Genomic DNA, 20,055 nt, shown 5'->3' with positions numbered 1-20,055 from the left:
AGGTAGGGTAAAAGGTAGGCTCGTTGCTTTTGACCTTTTACCTTACCTTGCTAAAGGGTAAAAGGTAAGGGTAGAGTGACTGTATTGTGGTAAGGTAAAAGGTAGGGTAAAGGTAAGCTCGTTGTTTTTACCTTTTACCTTACCTTGCCGAGGCCTATCTTGTATACCAGGCGAGGTCGTTAACATCTCGCCACGGTGTGCCAACTGTCCCGTGTGCCTACGGAGTGTCTCACAATGAATCGTGGGATCCGTGTGCACGGGTCGTGCAACCACGTGACAAGAACACGCAAAGGTCGAGGTGGACAGATCATTGGGCGCTGCCGATGCCGCTGTCGCTTTGGCGGTGGTGAACAAACGCAGATAGCAACAAACTCCACACACTCCTCAACAACAATGTGTGTGGCCTTAAAAGGGGAGTAAAATATATGTATGTATAATAGCCGACGTTTCAGGCATTGGCCCTTATTCATAGCACTTATATTTCAGGTAAACCGTGAATGCATCGTAGTAGGTTTTTACCCTTTAAACTGGTACAAAACTGACACCTTTATACAAGGCATCATGTTTGCAATAACCGCAACACAAGCAGTCAAAATGCAAACAAAAAGAAACAACTCTGATAATGGTAATGATATGCACAGTGCATCATTACCATTATCAGAATTGTTTCTTTTTGTTTGCAAACATGATGCCTTGTATAAAGGTGTCAGTTTTGTACCAGTTTAAAGGGTAAAAACCTACTACTATATTTTGCCACTGGTAAAGGAGATGTCTCATAGTGTTAATGCATCCTCAAAGTCGTCATTGTCATCATCGGCAGCTGAGGGCATCAGCGAGCGGCTCGCAATCGGTGGGTTCAAATCCTGGCTGGGGTTGTTGACTCGACCTATCATCCCACAAGAACGGTGGGGGGGGGGACAGTCGATAAAATAAGTAACACTTTGTGGCAACGTCAACAGTCGGTTGTCCGACGGATGGACTCGCCCTCGCCGTGTGAATGTGGAATTTCCACCGCCGGCTCGCGGCTGTGAATGGGGCCCGTTGCAGCACGAATCCACTTTGACTCTTTTATTTTGTTAATCAGCGTCGTCTGCCTCGTCCGATCAGCTCGTCGCAGCGACGATGCAGGCAGGGCACACGCCACCGTGATAATGAGCTCTCTCTCTCTCCGTCTCTGCGTGTGTTCAGAGCAGAGTTTACTCACTCCTCGATCTTCTCCTTTCTGCTCTCTAAAATAAGGAGAGGCTTTAACCCTTTCTTGAAATCAAACCCGAGGTGCTAAGATGTTCAAACAACCAAATATATCGCTTTCGCGAGGAATCGAGTCTGCATTAAGCGCACGTACTCGTGGTAAAACAAAAAAACCAAGCGAACAAACAGGCTCTGATAATAAATGATGCATTGTTTTTGAAACGGATTGTCGTACACCAGAGACGGCTTTCTCTGTGGACAAAGACGATGCATCACATTATCAGAGCAGGTTTTGTTTTCGTGTTTTTCCACAAGTGCATGTGGTTAATGCAGACTCGATTCCTTGAAAAACGGTATTTATTTGGTGTTTGAACACCTTAACATCGGTTTTATTGCTTGAAAGGGTAAAAAAACAAATCTTATTTTTCATACTTTAATCCTGGCCGCATTTATCTCCCCCCACCCCTTCTTCCCTGTCTCGCCACCCCCCCCCTCCTCTCTCCCTTTGCCTCCCACTTTGATGTCGCGTCGCCAAGTATGTACGGCAATCCTTCCTCGTGCAATGGGCGCGTGGCAATTAAAAATATTTGTCGTCGGTGCCTGGCGCGGTGTGGAAACATCGCCACTGGGGAGACAAAGGCGGTCGGGCGTGGTGCTGTCCACCGGCCCCCTCGTGTGCCGTGCCGGCCTTCATAGGTGCTCGCTAACAGCACTTGCCCCTACAGCCTGTTACAGGCTACGCGGGGGTCCCCCCGTCGACCCCCCCACCCCTTCAGTGACCAGCATGGTGAAATATGGTCAAACAATCCCCATTAATAGTAAAGTAATAGGTTTTTACCCTTTCAACTTGTACAAAAACTGACACCTTTATACAAGGCATCATGTTTGCAATAACCACAACACAAGCAGTCAAAATGCAAACAAAAATAAACAACTCTGATAATGATAATGATATGCACTGTCCTTGAAGTTGATTGGTCCACACCCAAGACAGCTTTTCTTAGAGCCTAGTCTCCATTGGTGTTGGACCAGATGACACCAAAAGGCGTAGAACTCAAAAACAGCGCACTATCAGAGTATTGAGAGCTCGGGGTAAAGCATTTACACTATGAGACCTCCTTCACCAGTGGCAAAATATAGTAATAGGTTTTTACCCTTTCAACTGGTACAAAAACTGACACCTTTATACATTTTGACTGCTTGTGTTGTGGTTATTGCAAACATGATGCCTTGTATAAAGGTGTCAGTTTTTGTACCAGTTGAAAGGGTAAAAACCTATCACTATATTTTGCCACTGGTAATATAGTGAATCCCCATTAATGTCACAAATTATGTTACGCAGGTTTACCGCAACCGTCAGTGCACTGTCATGATCATCAAGTTAATAAGCGGAGAACTAAAAGACTTGAACGCGAGGCATGAACGCTCGTTCAAGTTGGTGACGTTTGTCACTTTCTAGCTGCTTACAATTGTCCACTCCTCCATGCGGGGGGGAGGGGAATTGGAATTTTTTTGGCAAATTAAAATAAAAGTTAAACTCTTGTGACTGTTTCCACTAACTCTGTGATTTATTAGCCTATTGAGATGGATATAGGCAGAGAAGTATGAACGGCCTTTGTTTCCTGGGTAGAGTAATTGTACGGCGTTGCGTCGTGAAAAATTATCCCACGTCCCAAGTGATTTGGTAGGCGCTATCGGATGCCATTGTCGCATGGACACACACGTTTGGACAAGTGGAAAAGAAAGTTTAGTTTATATATATAACGGACCCGTTTGAATAAAGTATTGTACGGGTTTTTTTTTTGATTGTATTAATTATTATTTAAATTATTGATATAAGAAGGGATGGGGATACGGTTGACTATTGATTATCCATTTCATACGTCGCCTCTCGCAGCTAATATTATAATTCACCCAATGACTTTCTGTTTGGGTCAGATTCTCGTAGAGGGATAACGTCAAAGTATAAAAAATTGTCAATATTTGACTTCATTCCCAACTTTCCTTTGTATATATTGATATGTATGTATGTATGTTAAACTTCTTTCACACTGTACATAGCCAACCGTCCTAATCGAAGGTGCGGGGGAAGGACAACAAACTAAACACAAAAAGCAGTTTTGATGAAAAACCAAACCAATTAGGGCACAATTGTCCCTCGTGACAACTTGATTTCATTCGCTCTGTCACGTGGTGGAGGGCCTTGTAAAAATAATTCGCTTCAAAATGGAAATATGGTTTTGGGGGGGGGGGCAGAGCTTTGTGACGTCACATTTGAGGGGGGGATCTGACTTGTTGTGACGCCGTGTGACGAGGGGGGGGGGGTCAAAAATCGTCCAAAATCGCGTGACGTCATTTATGGACGGCCTCTTATCACCTTGCCTCTGCACCAGCGTTAGACCAGAGAACGACGCCAAAATGCGAATTTCAAAGCATTAAGAGCCCGGGTTGAGCAGTTACAGCTTAACACCGCCTGTATTATTGCCAGAAAGTGCAAAACCGATTATTATTTTCATCATCTTGCTACCGGCGAAAAGGGTCTCGCAGATAGTGGAGGGTCGCGATTAAAAAACGACATCGTACCTTCACGCCGATCTAACCCCGACAGGAACTAATTTGGAATCTTCATTATATTTATCCGTTGGCAGGATTAACCACGCTCGCGAAAAATGAAATGAAATATTTTTGTTGACGGCCACCCGGTTTTAATCGGTGGCCGCTCCTCACTCGTCGAGGGACGGTGACTCAAAGGGAGGCTAAAAAAAAGCCGATTCTTTGACAAGCAGTGAATAACAGACGATCCATTTTGGGCCCGCTGCACGCCCGGTCGACCAAGGTTAAACGATAAACACGCTTCTGTAGCCTCGGTTACACGCGTCTCCTGCATTGTCCGTGTTGTTTAGTTTCAATGCGAGCAATCCCTTACCCTCCCATCACCTCGGGTAATTGAGAAGTTGACTTTTGCACGGAGAGGGATTTGCAATGTAATATGGCACGAGGGCGAACGTCCGCCTGCATTCGCTTGATTTCTTGCGACCTTCGTGCGGGGGCCACAGTCGAGGCAAACTCGTGATCGACGGCACGGACGCGCAAAATGGTCTCCCGCTTTGCGAACGATGCCACGGGGGTATCCTCTGGCGTTCGCGAAGACCGGCTCGCTGTGGTAACCCGGCCGGTAGAGACCGCCGCGTGCCCTGTCAGTAAGTAAGCAAGCTGGTGTCGAACTGCCGTGCGGCAAGCAGAGGTCGCAATCGGGTACCCGATACCCGTACCCCACCCGATACCCGGCTACCCGTACCCGGCCGGGTACGGGTACCCGTTTGCGACCCTGGTGCGGCCGGGTACGGGTAGGCCATGAGACACTGGTGAGTCACCGTTTGTCACTCATTTCCCAACGTCTTGTCTCTTCTCACAATTCAAGTTCCTAGAATCAACCCACCCGCGCCTGCAACATGGCTTCATTCCAGAGGTCGCAATCGGGTACCCATACCCGTACCCTACCCGATACCCGGCCCGGTACGGGTAGCCGGGTATCGGGTAGGGTACGGGTACCCTTTTTCGACCCTGGTGCGGCCGGGTACGGGTACGGGTAAGGAATCAAAACCCGTTTGCGACCTCTGCGTCAAGGTCTCGGGCGAATAAAAACCACCCACCCTCTTTTAAAAATAGGGCCACTAATTTTTAATGGGGGAGCGGGGAATTGAATGGCTGGGGTTGGCTCAGAGATCAGAAGCGTCGAGCTGGCACCGCCGACATCCTGGGTTTGAGTCCAAGTTTGTGCCGTCCGTGATTAAAACCGGACTCTCTCTCTCGTCGAGCGACGAGCTGATGGTCCCAGCGTGGCCACCGATGACTGAACACACACGCGCGTGCACGCACACAAAAAGCCAGCACGACGATTTGGGTTTAATCCGGCCAGCTGGCTCGGCAGCGGGCCTGGCAATCGGAAAGTTTGCCAATTAAAATCCTGGTTCGTAAGTTGACTCGACCCATCATCTCTTCGGCGTCGATAACATGAGAACCGCTTTGTGGGGAAGTCAACAATAGTCGTCCATTCGATAGACTCCCCCATCCCCCGCTCTCCCACCACGCTATAGGAATGTGGAAATTTTCACCTCTGCCTCTACAGGGCTGGAAGCAGGAGCACCACTGCCGATCTGGACATCTGTGAAATAGAGCTTCATAGCTCATCGGAATCCTCCAGGATGAATCAGGATTCTGATTCCGAATGTCTCAATGTTGATTGGGAGAAGGACATCGCTTTGAACTTCTTTGCAACTGATTTGGCTAAATTCTAGCTCTTGGGCATGAAAGAAAAAACAAGAAGAATCGTGCGACGAACAATCTCATAGCAGAGTGTTTGGGCAAGGGTCTCCCCCTGCAGCATGCAGGTCAAACCGGGAAGACCTCTGCCACAGCCGTCCTCTGACACACATGCACACAAAGATAAAAAATCCCCCGTATAGCCTGTAACAGACTGTTGGGACAAGTGCTGTTAGCGAGCACCTATGAAGGCCGGAACGGCACGCGAAGGGGCCGGTGGACAGCACCACGCCCGGCCGCCTTTGTCTCCGCAGTGACGATGTTTACGCACCGCAACAGGTACTAATTTGAGGCTGAGTCGACCTAGGGGAGGCTCAGAACCAGTTCAGATAATCGTTACTGGTGTTGGTGGCCGTGAGTGGGAACCGAACTCGGGTCGCCGGGTTCGTAGCGCAGCGCGCTAACCGCTACACAACCGCAGACAGACACACGCACGCACACACGCGCACACACGCACGCACACGCACACACACACACGCACACAACAACAACCGCCATTCGCCACTCAGTGTCGGTGACGTCACCACGACGCTTGTGCCAGGCCATGTGCACCTTGAGGCCATGTGAAGTGTCGAACGCCCGCTGGCAGGAGGTCACGGGGCAGACCCAGGTGCCACGGGTCGACTGACTGAGATGACCGAGATGACTGGCTGATGCACCACCTGTGCCCTCTACTGTGCCAACTTGCTGTGCTTTAGCCACCCGGCGCTCCGCTCGTTGTTGTGAACACGGACACACGCACACACACACGCACACACACACAGCGCCGTGGGATTTCCCGGTACATTTTTCGTCCGGTGTCACGACACGAAGTCCATTCCACAACTGACCCATTTTTTTAGTTTTGTAACCGCGTGACTTTAGCTGCCCTTACGGCTACATTCCATCACGTTTTACGGTATGTTTAGCACGCAACTCTTCTTTTTTCCCAAGCTCCACTTAACGCCGTATTTATTTAAGAGATACGGACAACTGAATTAACCGCCGCCATGCACTCCCGGCACGCACTTAATGCGCCGTGACGTTTCTTATTTAATCATCGCAGGTGCTGCTGTACTTGGTTTGGGTTTGAGGAAAACGGCCACTATCCCCCAAGTGCATCGCGGCTTCTGATCGTATCTCTCGTATGAGATGTCGTGAGCGCCTTCTGCGGCAAACCCGCTTCTTCTCCCATGTTGTCGTGAACTTAAGAGGGGTTTTTTGTTGTTGTTGTTAAATGCTGAAATTAACAAAAAATAATCGTACCAAAGAGGCACAGGCGCAGCACTGCAAGTGCCCGCAGTAGAAGCGCATCTACGACGGGAAACTCGAGAAAGAGCCTCCTCCCACCATCGGGCAGAGGTGAGAGGGGGTATTTGTGGCCTGCTCCTCCACGCTGGCAAGATATCTTTGAAGAGGTGTGAGCACCCACATTTTACCCCACCACTTACGGCCTGCCGGTCAACTGTTTGCGGGGCTACGCATTTATATTGCTGAGTGGCGGGGTGCGGAGTTCCAGGATGACCCAACAACTCATCGGCGCTAATTAGCTTGATGCCTTTAAACCCGTTCCCGTTCCGAGACGTCTGCAAGTTGCAGGGCGGGTCGTCCGGTCCGCCGCTGCATCTCGGAACGTGCAAGCGGATCTAGCGTTAATTTCATTTCGAGGCATAGAATGGAAATAATAAAATAATAAAATTAAGACATAATAAAATAATTCTCACGACGTTTCGGCCACAACGCAAGCAGCCGTCCTCAGGTGAAGAACAGGTCTGTCGAGAAGACAGAGTCTGTCTTCTCGACAGACCTGTTCTTCGGCTGCTTGTGTTATGGCCGAAACGTCGTGAGAATTATTTTATTATGTTTTTATTTTATTATTTCCATTCTACGTGACTTTACCGAAAGAACCAAGAAGATGAATCCCTGCAGTCACGAAAGCTTTAAATAGAAAAATTAATTTCGAGAGTCGTCGAAGAGAACTTGTTTCTAAAGACATTGCTACTCACCGCAGAGAACCGCAGCGACACGACCGCACGCTACGATAGCCGGCGGCAAACCGTGGCACACGCCCTCCCGCATGGCCCTTGTGGGAGCCTCGGCACCGATAAAATGTATTTGTCTTCTTGGTTCTTTCGGTAAAGTCACGTAGAAGGGAAATAATAAAATAATAAAAATAAAACATTATAAAGTAATATAATATCAAAATATTTTATTATTCCCCTTCTACGTGACTTTACCGAAAGAACCAAAAAGATGAATCCCTGCAGTCACGAAAGCTTTAAATCGAAAAATGTATTTTAGATTTTTTTCTCTGCAGCGAGAGACGGTGAGTCACCCTGTGCCAAAGGATCGCCCCTGGAACTAGACGTCACAGAACTAGTTCTGGGGGCCGTCTCGATCGCCACTCTTGAGGCTAACCTGTAAGTTCCCCTTGCAACGGAGCTTTTGTCGCATGTCAATAAAACAAAAAACCCAAAATATTACGTCTCAGAGATGTAATTGAAAACATCACGTTAAACCCAAAGTGAATGTCGTGGTTTTTCTTGTTGTTCTGTGTGCAGTCATTGGTGACCGTGCGGAAACCATTGCTCAGTGCGCTTCAGAAGCGGTTTGACCACGGGGGTGACTTCTCTCGACTCAGCGCAAGGATCTCCACTGTGCTGACTCAACACTCGGACCTCTGAGCCACCGGGTCACCTCTAAACTAAAGTTTTTATTTTATTTTACCAGGTAAGGCCTCACTGCCCTATATCTCTCTTCATTTTTAAGCGAATTGGCCACAAATGGTAGCCCAACCAAGTGGCTTATCACGTGGAAACGTGTAGCAGCCAAATACTCGAAATTCACGTCGATTCTAAACGTGGAGGGAAAAAACCGGAGGACCTGAAGAAAAATCCACGCGGCCACTGGGAGAGAGACACGCAAACTCCAAATATACAGCAGCAGGCGTCAGAGTTGGGATTGAACCCACGACCTCCTGCGTACCAGGCGAGGTAGCTAACATCTCCTAGCCACCGTGATGATGATGAGAGAGACACACAAACTCCAAATATACAGCAGCAGGCGTCAGGGTTGGGATTGAACCCACGACCTCCTGCATACCAGGCGAGGTAGCTAACATCTCGCCACATCTGGTCATAAACCCTTCTATCCACGTTTCCTGCCTAAGCACAACTTCATTTTCCTGAACGGTCAATATCCATACTCTTAGTTTTTTCGGTAAAGTCACGTAGGTAAAAAAATGAAATACAAATTAATAAAAATAATATCCATCTTAAGGGGCGTGCGATTCCTCGCCAAAGTGCTCTCCTCTCTCTGTCTGTCAGGGCAACTCCCGGCATGCACCTCTCCACACTTCTTTGCGCACTTGCAGCGCCCTAATTAATTACGGCCGTCAAGCCACGTTTATCGTCGTCATGGATACGGGCTCCCGGCGGTTTTCGAGGCCCACGATAGATTGGGGTCGGTGCGTTAGGTTGAGTGCGAAGGTCACGGGGTCAAGGGGTATGTGCGACCCAGCGGCCTCGTAGCATCGCAGCAGCCGGCTTGTTGACCCGACGCCACAGTGGGGGGGGGGGGGGGGGGGGGGGAACAGCACCACCGTCAGCCATGATTATTCCACTGCTGGATGAAGGCCTCCCCAAGCTGATGACGATAGTTCATTACACTGGTCAACAAAAAAAAAAAGTTTTTTCTGGCCTGGACTTTTGCAGCTTTTTTAGACTCATTTCAGGGTGCTGATTCCAAATCTGATCTCAGATTTTCTCTATCACATCTCATGTTTATGCTATCGGCATACCCCATTTTCATTGATTTTACCCGAAATTAACTCTGTCACTTATGATTGCAAGTTGTTGCGAGTCAGTGACTGCTTTAGTGTTAAAATATGGTGCTGTATTTTTAGGATAGTGTGTTTATAATATCATTTTATGTAGATATCCACATTTATTTAATATCTTTCTTCTGCAGTTTTTATTGAAAATGCAATATTTGATATCTCAAAAACCTGATGTGATAGACAAAAACTGATGCCAGATTTGGAATCAGCACCCCAAAATTACCTTAAAACCGTTGGAAAACCTTATGCCAGAAAAAGTGTGTTGACCAGTGTTATTGATCTGAGGCGTACAAGAGCTGTTGCCATAAAACCCACAGCAGCCAAAGCAGCCAAAGAGAATACAAGTATGATGTCGAGCTCTTCATTAATCCACTGCTGCGTGAAAGCCTCCCACCGCACCACGTCGATCGTGGGGGGCAGGGGGGGGGGGCTTGTTTGACCATACTTCGCCAACCCGCATCGACGGCGTGGTGAGGGAGCGGAGGGGAGGGCGGAAACCCGTTCAGAAATCGCTCGGCCACCGGCGTTCGCCGTGGCCGGGTATTGAAGCGAGGTTCATCTTCTTGGTTCTTTCGGTAAAGTCACGTAGAAGGGAAATAATAAAATAATAAAAATAAAACATAATAAAATAATTCTCATGACGTTTCGGCCACAACGCAAGCAGCCGTCCTCAGGTGAAGACCAGGTCTGTCGGGGAGACAGCGTCTGAATGAAGCGAGGTTGGTTTGTTCATCGTGCAGTGGGCGCTAACCACTGCGCCACCGCTCCATCCCAGGGCCACTAATACGCGAGGCGTTTAAATGTTGCAATCCAGCTCCCCGTGGGCTGAGGCTTGGGGGTCGAGTGAAGTGCAGAGGCAATCCACGGTGTTTGAAGTGCAAAATATGAAGTGCATTTGCATAATTGGGGTTAATCACGAAGTTGTATTTTTCTGCTCTCGCATTTGAATGTCTATTGTTATCGTTTCTCGGAACGCGTGCCCGAGTTGCGCTGTCGCCCCGCCGCGTGTCGAAGGGTCGTTTTCTATCGAAAGGTCTGCCGCGTTTTCAACCTCGGCCAAATCACGCAATGCGCGTGCCGAGTCTCCTGGTGATCCGGGAAGCTCATCTGGGTCCAGGCCTGGTTACGAATGGAATCCATCGGGCAAACCACAGACGCCATCAAATGGTTATCAAATCTCAATGGACAGTTATGAAGTCCTAGATTTGAAGCTTTCGTGACTGCAAGGATTCATACTCTTAGTTTTTTTCGGTAAAGTCACGTGGGTAAAAAATAAAATTAAAATTAATAAAAGTAAAATTAAAATCACGACGTTTCGGGGGGAAACACAAGCTTCCGTCTTCAGGTGGAACCGTCACAACACGATAGCTGTATAAAGTAAGATACAGCAATCGATACAGCAATCGTGCTGTGACGGTTCCACCTGAAGACGGAAGCTTGTGTTGCCTCCGAAACGTCGTGATTTTTATTTTACTTTTTAAAATTTTCTTTTTTACCTACGTGACTTTACCGAAAAAACCTAAGAGTATAGTTATGAAGTCGGCTAAATTGTGGAGAAAAAAAAAATCGAGAGACACAGGAAAATATGTAGATAAAAAAGAGAAAGCTAAGGGGAGAATTTTAGGAATGAGATGTAAAAAGAGAGAAAAATAGAGTGACAAGAAAAAAGTTGGAAAGACAGAAACAGAAAGTGAGAGCGGCCAGAAGCAAAGGAGCAATGGCCACGGTCTAGAGTGGGGGCCTGGTGACCAAGGGCCTCTGTAGGCCTTGGGTGGCGCCGTGCCACTTTCCTCGGTCACTGCTGCGTGAAGGCCTCTCACCGTCGGTGCGAGCGGCGTGGCCGTCGTATTTTAGAAGTCGATGGCGAATCGGTCGATCGGTCGATTTTTTTAAATCCTTTATATTAAGTTCGCTTGCTTGCTTAGGACCGTGCAAATCTTTCGGTCGTTTTTTAACCCACTTCCCGTGATCCAATCGAGCTGACATTTTGCACACAGACTCGTTGTGCGTGACAATGCATTTTCGTGAAAAAATTTTTCCAAAATTTTACACTTTTTAGGGAATTTTTTTAAAAATATTGAATTACCAATTGTTTAATGCTGCCAGACAATCATCTGACCCATAGGTGGCAGCCATCTCAAGCCAGAGGACGAGAGGACTCTAGCCGCCACGCATATAAAGGATTTATAGTGAAAAACTTTGTTTTTACGGGTTAATTTTTTCTTGTGCGCCCTCACCAACGGTGAGACGCAATTTCCCTCACCACCGGTGAGATGCCGCTTCACTCACCACCAGGCGAGAAGATAGAGCGAGAGGAATGTTTATTTTTTTGGCGTGAACTGCAAATGGAAAATCCCTGAAGGCACAAACCCGTCACTTTGTCCTAAGTCACCTTGACAAAGTAATCAAGCGTCTGACCTTATTTTTTTTTCCCTCTGCCTTGTATTTTTGTATCATCTGTGCAGCCTTTTCAGATTCAGTGAGAGTGTAATGCTTCAGTAAGGTGGTATTTTTTGTGTTCAAAATAATAATAATAAAAATGTTTAAATATTTCTCTCTTCTTGGTTCTTTCGGTAAAGTCACGTAGAAGGGAAATAATAAAATCATAAAAATAAAACATTATTAAATAATTCTCACGACGTTTCGGCCACAACGCAAGCAGCCGTCCTCAGGTGAAGACCAGGTCTGTGGGGGAGACAGTGTCTGAATGAAAGCTTTAAATCGAAAAATTGAAATATTTCATTTCTATTTTTGTGCTCGATGAAAGTGCGCGGGCGTGGCGGCACGGGTCAATGACGGGCTGCGGCTACGAACCACGTGGGGCTAAGTTCGATTCCTGGCCATTATGGTTGCGGTGAGCGGCGAGGGATATCGCAATCGGTTCCTTTGGGGCACCCTCACGACGTTCACGGAGTCGCCCTGACCGGCGTGGCGCGAGCCCGCGGTACAGAGTTAGACTGATGGCCCTAATCTAAGTTGTCTTGTGGTTCATATTCTTAGGTTTTTTCGGTAAAGTCACGTAGGTAAAAAATTAAAATTAATAAAAGTAAAATAAAATATTTTTTTTTTACTTTTATAAATTTTTTACCTACGTAACTTTACTGAAAAAACCTAAGAATATGAATCCTTGCAGTCACGAAAGCTTCAAATCTAGAATGTCTTGTGGTTGTTGTTGTTGTTTGACTTGCATCCCATTGGGATTTTTGCACACAGCGTTGGTGTACGGTGATTTTTTTCTGCAATATTTTGCTGTCTTTTCTTGGATTTTCTGTTTGCACTCAGTCACATATTCACTTTAAGATGTTTTTTGTTCATGTTTTAGTTTTTTGTTTGTTGCGGTTGCACCCGATTCAAGAGCCGAATGGCTCACAGGGCTATACCTAATAAATGAACTTGAACTTGAATCACTGCCCCCCGGTAGCACGCACGCCGTGCAACCGGTGTGCCTTGACAAAGAGGTGTCAGCAATATTATTTTTTATTATAAATGGCAAAAGGCCAATGATAATTCCGATGGATAACAAGTTCGTCGACGACGAATAATAGGCGGAGCGCCTGTTTACGCACTTGCGCCGATTAGCCCGGCGACCCGGGTTCAATTCCCAGCCACGACTAATGTCAGTGGCGAGTGGTGTATGGGATTCAGGTCCGGCCATGCTGCCCTTTGCCCCCCCCCCCCTTTCACAAATCTGCACTCACCGGCACGGTCGAACAAACGCTTTACCTCCACGGCGCGGAGGCATTCATTCGGCACTGCTGTATATTAATCATGATGGTAAACTGTAAATTGTTGATGTTTAAAATTTCAAGAGCGTACCACAGTGGCAGATAAGACACAGGGCTCTGGATATAATTCTCACTTCCAAAAATCCGCTGCAGGAGAAATAAATTAATAATTCCAAGGCCTTGGGCAGGATTAATGAGCAACAGCAACATTTCCGCAAATTACCCGCGTTGATCTCTCTCTCTCTCTGATGTTCTGTATCGCAAACTACGGTGCACTTGTTTTTACTTAACACCAATATGTGCAACGACAAATCAGCATATTAATGAACATCTCTGGATTAAAAAAAAAAGACGCGATATGAAGCTCCAGTATTAGTCATTCAGGGCGGCGCCACTGTGGTGTAACGTTTCGCACGCTGGAATCGCGATGCAGAGCTCCCCGGATTATAATCATACCGTAATTATACATTCAGGTTTTCTACAGCGCAGTTGATTTCCGGGTTCAGGCGTGACAGTTGAAACAACGGTGAGATGTTAACTACCTCGCCTGGTATGCAGGAGGTTGTGAGTTCGATCCAGACCCTGACACCTGCTGTATATTTGGAGTGTGCGTGTCTCTGTAATCACCATCAGCACGGTGGCTAGGAGATGTTAACTACCTCGCCTGGTATGCAGGAGGTTGTGAGTTTTTATCCCGACCCTGACACTTATATATTTGGAGTTTGCGTGTCTCTGTAATCATCATCATCATCATCACGGTGGCTAGATGTTAACTACCTCGCCTGGTATGCAGGAGGTTGTGAGTTTTTATCCCGACCCTGACACTTATATATTTGGAGTTTGCGTGTCTCTGTAATCATCATCATCATCATCACGGTGGCTAGATGTTAACTACCTCGCCTGGTATGCAGGAGGTCGTGAGTTTTAATCCCGACCCTGACACTTATATATTTGGAGTTTGCGTGTCTCTGTAATCATCATTACCATCAACACGGTGGCTAGGAGATGTTAACTACCTCGCCTGGTATGCAGGAGGTTGTGAGTTCGATCTAGACTCTGACATCTGTATATTTGGAGTGTGCGTGTTTCTTTCCTTGTGGTTGCGAGGATGTTTCTTAGGGCCCTCCGGTTTGTTCCCTCCACATTTATGACCAACATTCCGTCTCGAGTATTTGGCTGCTATAAATGTCAACATTACAAGCCACTTCATTAGGAGCTATCATTTGTGGCCAAGTCGCTTACCTGGTAAAAAGGAAATTGTTTATAGTTTTCATAGTTTCAATAAGTGGGTACACCATGTCCAGCAGGTCACGTAAGGTGGGGTAAAGTGCGGGCATTTCCACGTCTTCAAAGACGTCTGCCCAGCGTGGAAGAGTAGGCCAAACACCATCTGGGGAGGGGCTTCTCCACAGCTCCCTCTAGCGGAGGCCCTTCCTCCAGCAGGGGGGGGGGGTGAGCAGGCAATTGCAGGGCTGCGCATTTGACCTTAAATCAGCGATTCGAGAGCGTGACGCGTAATATTACGGCGCCTAAGCTGGGGCAATTGGGTGTTTGTTCCTCGAGTGACGGCGTAAACACGGCGATGCAATTTCAAGACAGGCTGCGCGATAAATAATAAATAGAAATTGTAATATTCGGCGCTCGGAAATTAACTTTTCAGTGGCCCCGTGGAGTTGCGCCTGCCTTGGAAATATAATTCAATTTACCGCCGACTGTCAGGGGTGAGCGGAAAGAAATTGTACGCGTGTGTATATATATACCCTGCGCATATATTTACGCGGTCTTGCACAAGGTTGCCTCTGAAGACGTTTTGACGGTGGGGGGGGGGGGAGAGCAAGGGTTGCGAAGCGAGAAAAGTTTGGCTTATCGCGAATTCCCCCGCGTGTGGAGAGATCGTACCGGGTGATGGCAGAAGCGCGCTGATGGGAAGGTTGTCCTCGCGTTCGCAGAGAACACAAAGTTGCACGATCTCGGTGTTCTTATCGTGGCTGCGTGCGCGTGGGGAGCGACGGCGCTTGCACTGGGAACTCGGCCACCCGGGTTCGATTCCCGCTCATGGACAACACCGGTGACGATTGTCTGAATGGGTTGTGGGGTCTCCCCGAGGTCTACTCGGCCTGAAATGTGTGTGCGGTGTGTAGTAAACATCGCTACTCGGGAGACAAAGGTGGCCGGGCGTGGTGCTGGCCACCGACCTCCTCGTGTGTCGTGCCGGCCTTCATAGGTGCTCGCTAACAGCACTTGCCCCTACAGTCTGTAACATACGGCGGATCATTGTTTCGTTTGTGTATTTTTTGGGGGGGAACGGTAGCGTAGTTGGTTAGTGCGTTGAGCTTTGAACCCGGCGGTACCGAGTTTAATTCCACGGCTTAAATCAGTGGTGTTTATCTGAACCGGTCCTGGGCCTTACCTAGGTCGACTCAGCCTCAAAAACAAGTACCCGATGCGGTGTATGTAAGTACCAGCACTCGAGAGACAAGTGAATTGTCGCGGCCTGCTCTTACCCCGACAGCCTGTGTAGGCTACACGGGGGACCTTTGTCTTTGTGTATCTCTTGGCACTGTGGGGTGCGCAGGTGGTGCTATCAGTCAGTCTTCTCAGCCAATTAACCCATAACACCAGCTGGGTCTGTCCCGTGAGCTGATGCCGGCAGCGAGAGCCTTCGACACTTCACATCGCCTCGGAGTGCACCTAGCCTGGCACAAGCGGCAAATGTCATCGTGGTTTAGCGCACTGCCGGCCGTAACAAGGAGCTCACTTACAGCGCTCGCTCCTGCTGTTTTCGGAAAGGGCTACATCGGTGATCAAGATCAAGTGGATGCAATTTACGTTGGCACTGAGAGCAGCTGCGACGGAGAGAGGCGGCGAGGAAAATCGACTGATGAGAAGCTACGTCGCAGAGGGTCGTGATAGGTTGGGGGGGGGGGCGGATTGCGGAGCCCTTCATCCAGCAGTGGAGTGACCATAGCTAATGATGATGGTGATGTTATAAAAAAACATATTTAAGCTCTGTGAAAAATAAAAAAAAATATTGGGAGGGGGGCCGGGGGCAGATGGATCTTTCCGCCCCCCCCCCACACTCACGCGTGCCCCCCACCAGATGCTCCTTTACACGCGAGCAGCCCCCCCCCCCATCTCCATCGGGTTTAGCCTCAAACGCCGCGGGGGGGGGGGCATCACTGGCTTGCGCTGGTGAACGCTCATCGTCGTGTTTGAAACGTGATTTTTTTTTTGATTTGTTTGTTACCCCTTTCATTTTCATTCCCTCTCTCTCTCCCTCTCTCTCCCTCCGCTCTCCCTCTCTCTCCCTCTCTCTCTCTCTTTAATTCTTTTTTACGATCAGTGGAAACAAGAAGATGCTCGGTGTATTCGGCACTTTGTTTCGTTCATCATTTCGTAAAATGTTTTTTTTTTAACTAGGCTCTATGTAACCCCCCCTTTAGCTCACTCTCTCGTTCGCCCTCTCTCTCGCTCCGGCAGTACATATACTAAAATTGGAACGATACAGAGAAGATTAGCATGGCCCCTGCGCAAGGATGACACGCAATTCTCTCTCGCTCGTTCTGTCGCTCATTCCCTCCGCTCTCCACTCATGTTCCGATCGTCGTCGTGCGAGACGAAAGAGCATCGACTCCCATTCGTGAACTCTGCAGCGCGCGACCCGACGACCGGCGATGCGATTTGCTCTGCAGCTGCAGCGTGGTGGTTCACGGAGGTGCCTTGTAATTTAGTGTCAATTTGGCTCCCCCCCCCCCGTGTCGAGCTCCCCGTGCTGATGGCCAAGGACCGCGCGCGGGGCTTTAATTTGCGGATTCTAATTTGATCTTGCATTGTTTATATATTTCGCCGGGTTATATACTGTGTGTGTGTATTGGGAGCGATCGTGCAACGGTTAGGGCGCTGCGCTACGAACCCGGCGACCCGAGTTCGCTTCTCGCTCACGGCCAACACCGCCAGTGACGATAATCTGAACCGGTCCCTGGGCCTCCCCTAGGTCGACTCGACCTCAAATGAGTACCTGGTGCGGTGTGTAAACATCGCCACTTGGGAGACAAAGGCGGTCGGGCGTGGCGCTGTCCACCGACCCCCTCGTGTGCCCGCCTTCGTAGGTGCTCGTTCAATGCACTTGCCCCAACGGTCTCTTAAGGATATACGGGGGATCCTTTGTTTTTAAATCCTTTATATTAAGTTCACTTGCTTGCTTGCTTGCGCGCTTACGACCGTGCAAATCTTTCGGTCGTTTTTTAACCCACTTCCCGTGATCCAATCGAGCTGACATTTTGCACACAGACTCGTTGTGCGTGACAATTTCTTTTCGTGAAATTTTTTTTCCAAAATGTTACACTTTTTAGGTAATTTTTTTTTATTTAATTACCAATTGCTTAATGGTGGCAGGCAATCATCTGACCCATAGGTGGCAGCCATCTCAAGCCAGAGGACGAGAGGACTCTAGCCGCCCTTTTCAAAGACCAATGTTGGCTGGGTTGTGGCCCATTGAACACGCATATAAAGGATTTATAGTGAGAAACTTAATTTTTACGGGTTAATTTTTTTAGACCTCGTATTCGCCATTCGGGTTGCTGCCACAGCAGTGTAACGGTTCTCACGCCGGACTCCAAAGCTTAGAGGTTGCCGGTTCCATCTCCATCTCCCCGGAACGGCGTTTGAAACACCAGTGCAGGTTTCTTAAACCGCCCGCCCGCCCGCCTGCCCGACCGCTCCTGTTCACCGAGCAGTGTGGGCGCGTAGCTGCTGTTGGTCAATCGGCAGGGTCGTGCGTTCTCCTATCCTCTGCCCCCCCCCCCCCCCCACTTCTTCCAGGACGTCTGGCCATGGCCGGTGTGGAAGAGTAGGCCAAAGATCTCCCTCGATGCGTGGAGGCCATTCTGATGGCGGCGGTGTGAGCAGAGGAATTGCAGAGCTGCGCCTTTATTTCAGCGATACAAAACGACTAAGTGGGTTTAACGCGTTTCACCGGATCTATTTTATCGTCTCTTCTGTAATTTAAAACATGAGTTTCTTTCTTTTTAAAAGTGTTTTTCTCTCTCTCTCTTCGTAAAATGGCCCACGTCAGTCCATGCTTGCTGCAGATAACCCTGACAGCTGCGTTGCTTATTTGCGCCTTGCGCTCGTTTTAATTCCGGCGAAGGATTTCTGAGGAAATTATCCCGTGAAAAGTATTATTATTATATTAACGGAGCTGTTTAGCTGCCAACTGGGGGAAGTTGTTGTGAATATTAATACGCGTTTGCATGAAAGAACAGGCTGTTATGTGCATGATAAATGAAATAAAAAAAGGGAGGCCCTTGCCAGTGGTGCACAAGGACATATGGAAAAGGGAACTCGTCACGTTCTCCATTAAACAGAAATATGACTCCAACGGAATAATGTGGCGTGGAACCGGAGGCTCCGAAGAAAGTCCGTAGCTCAAGATGCAAATAAAAAGAATAATCATCATCGTCATCATCGTCAACTTCATCAGTCATGTTCAAGCCACTGCTGAAGGAAGTCATTTACACACAGACAGACACCACGGCGCTAGTGCCAGGCTAGGTACACGTTGAGGCCACGTGAAGTGGTCGAACGCCCGTCGGCAGGAGGTCACCGGGCAGAGCCAGCAGGTGCCACGGGTCGACTGACCGAGATGACTGGCTGATGCACCACCACCTGTGCCCCCCCTACTGTGCCCACTTACAGCCATACGCTCACGTGTGCAGGCGGTCCGCTGCTTTTACGACGACGCAACGCGTCGTTCCTGGAAACCCCCGTCGCGGATCGTAAATCGGATCCTATTTTTCCACAGACGGTAGGAACACTGCTTGCCGATGTGTGTTTTTTCATCCTTTTATCGGCCATAGAAGGAAAAAAAGAGGTTTAAAAAAATCCAAAAAAACGTTCGCGAATTACAAAAGCTCCACGCCAATTCATTTCGGAATCCGGGCCGACGCTGTTCAGACGCGTTGGGAGTCGTGTTGGAAGACGCGTCGTAAATCGAATGTCTGCTTCGTTAATCGAGTGTCGGCGTCGTTAATCGGTCTACGGTGGCGTTACATAAACGTCATAGAATGTGGACCGTCGTAAGCCGGAGAACGCTCGTGTAAAAAAATATATAATCAGAATAGTTATACGGGAGGAATCCGATGAGCTATGAAGCTCTTTTTTTTACAGATGTCCAGTAGGGGGCACGGGGGTCAGGACGTTACAACAACAAACAGTGCAACGCCATATGCGTGCAAAGTTTAGAAAAGGTAAAAATAGATAGATACAAATTCAATTTAATTTATTTTTCAGATGCAATTTGGCCACAAAGCTCAACAAAGTGGCTTATCGCGTGGAAATTCACAGCGGCAAAACCAACGCACACGTGTATTAGTGTGTGCAAAAACGACCTGTGGAACATCTGCCGTTTACTCTGACTGCAAAGTAATCCCCGACTGCAAAAGGTAGACGGACGGGGTGATTCGGAGAAAGTCTGAATCACTGAGCTTGGCACCTTTGGGATCCTGATTTAAAATCCACATTTCATCCGCTCGTGGTCAAACACGGCTCACGTGGCGAGTTGACATTCTCAGCCTGATCACCCGATGCTCGCATAACCTCCCCTCCCTACACCCCACCCCATCATGTCACACGTGGTTTTGCACTTAATATCACCAAATTCCAGTAATGAGAAATACAATAACAATTTCGGGTTGACTGTCATTTGATGAACGCCTCCCTCTGCAACAGGATACGTGGGGGAAATGTAGGAGGGGGGGGGAGGTCGGACCCACGGTCTGGATAAGAGGTCACTTTTTCAGTGGCTATGAGAAGTAGTTCTCTGATATCTCCTTCCACTGCCCCCCCCCCCCCGCCGAGAAAGATCCACATTGACGCTGCGTTTTAATGACGCGGCACCCGTACAACAACTCGAATAGAACGAGAAAAATACAGCAACAAAAATATAAATCACAACAACCGAGGCGTCGGCGAAGACGTGCGCGAATTATTATTATTCAA

At 48.2% G+C, this 20,055-nt stretch overlaps 1 protein-coding gene and 1 non-coding gene across 2 annotated transcripts in view; one reads left to right on the top strand and one right to left on the bottom strand.

Annotated features, from left to right (window-relative positions):
* LOC144936208 (N-acetylgalactosaminyltransferase 7-like) overlaps positions 1–20,055 on the bottom strand; it is a 99,109-nt gene that overhangs the window by 52,160 nt on the left and 26,894 nt on the right.
* LOC144936330 (U6 spliceosomal RNA) lies at positions 16,515–16,621 on the top strand. The gene has a single exon (XR_013637419.1). It is a non-coding gene; the product is annotated as a U6 spliceosomal RNA (small nuclear RNA).

Source organism: Lampetra fluviatilis, chromosome 15 (assembly GCF_964198595.1).
Source record: "Lampetra fluviatilis chromosome 15, kcLamFluv1.1, whole genome shotgun sequence".
NCBI classification, from domain to species: Eukaryota; Metazoa; Chordata; class Hyperoartia; order Petromyzontiformes; family Petromyzontidae; genus Lampetra; species Lampetra fluviatilis.
This window is presented reverse-complemented; position numbering and strand designations above follow the sequence as displayed.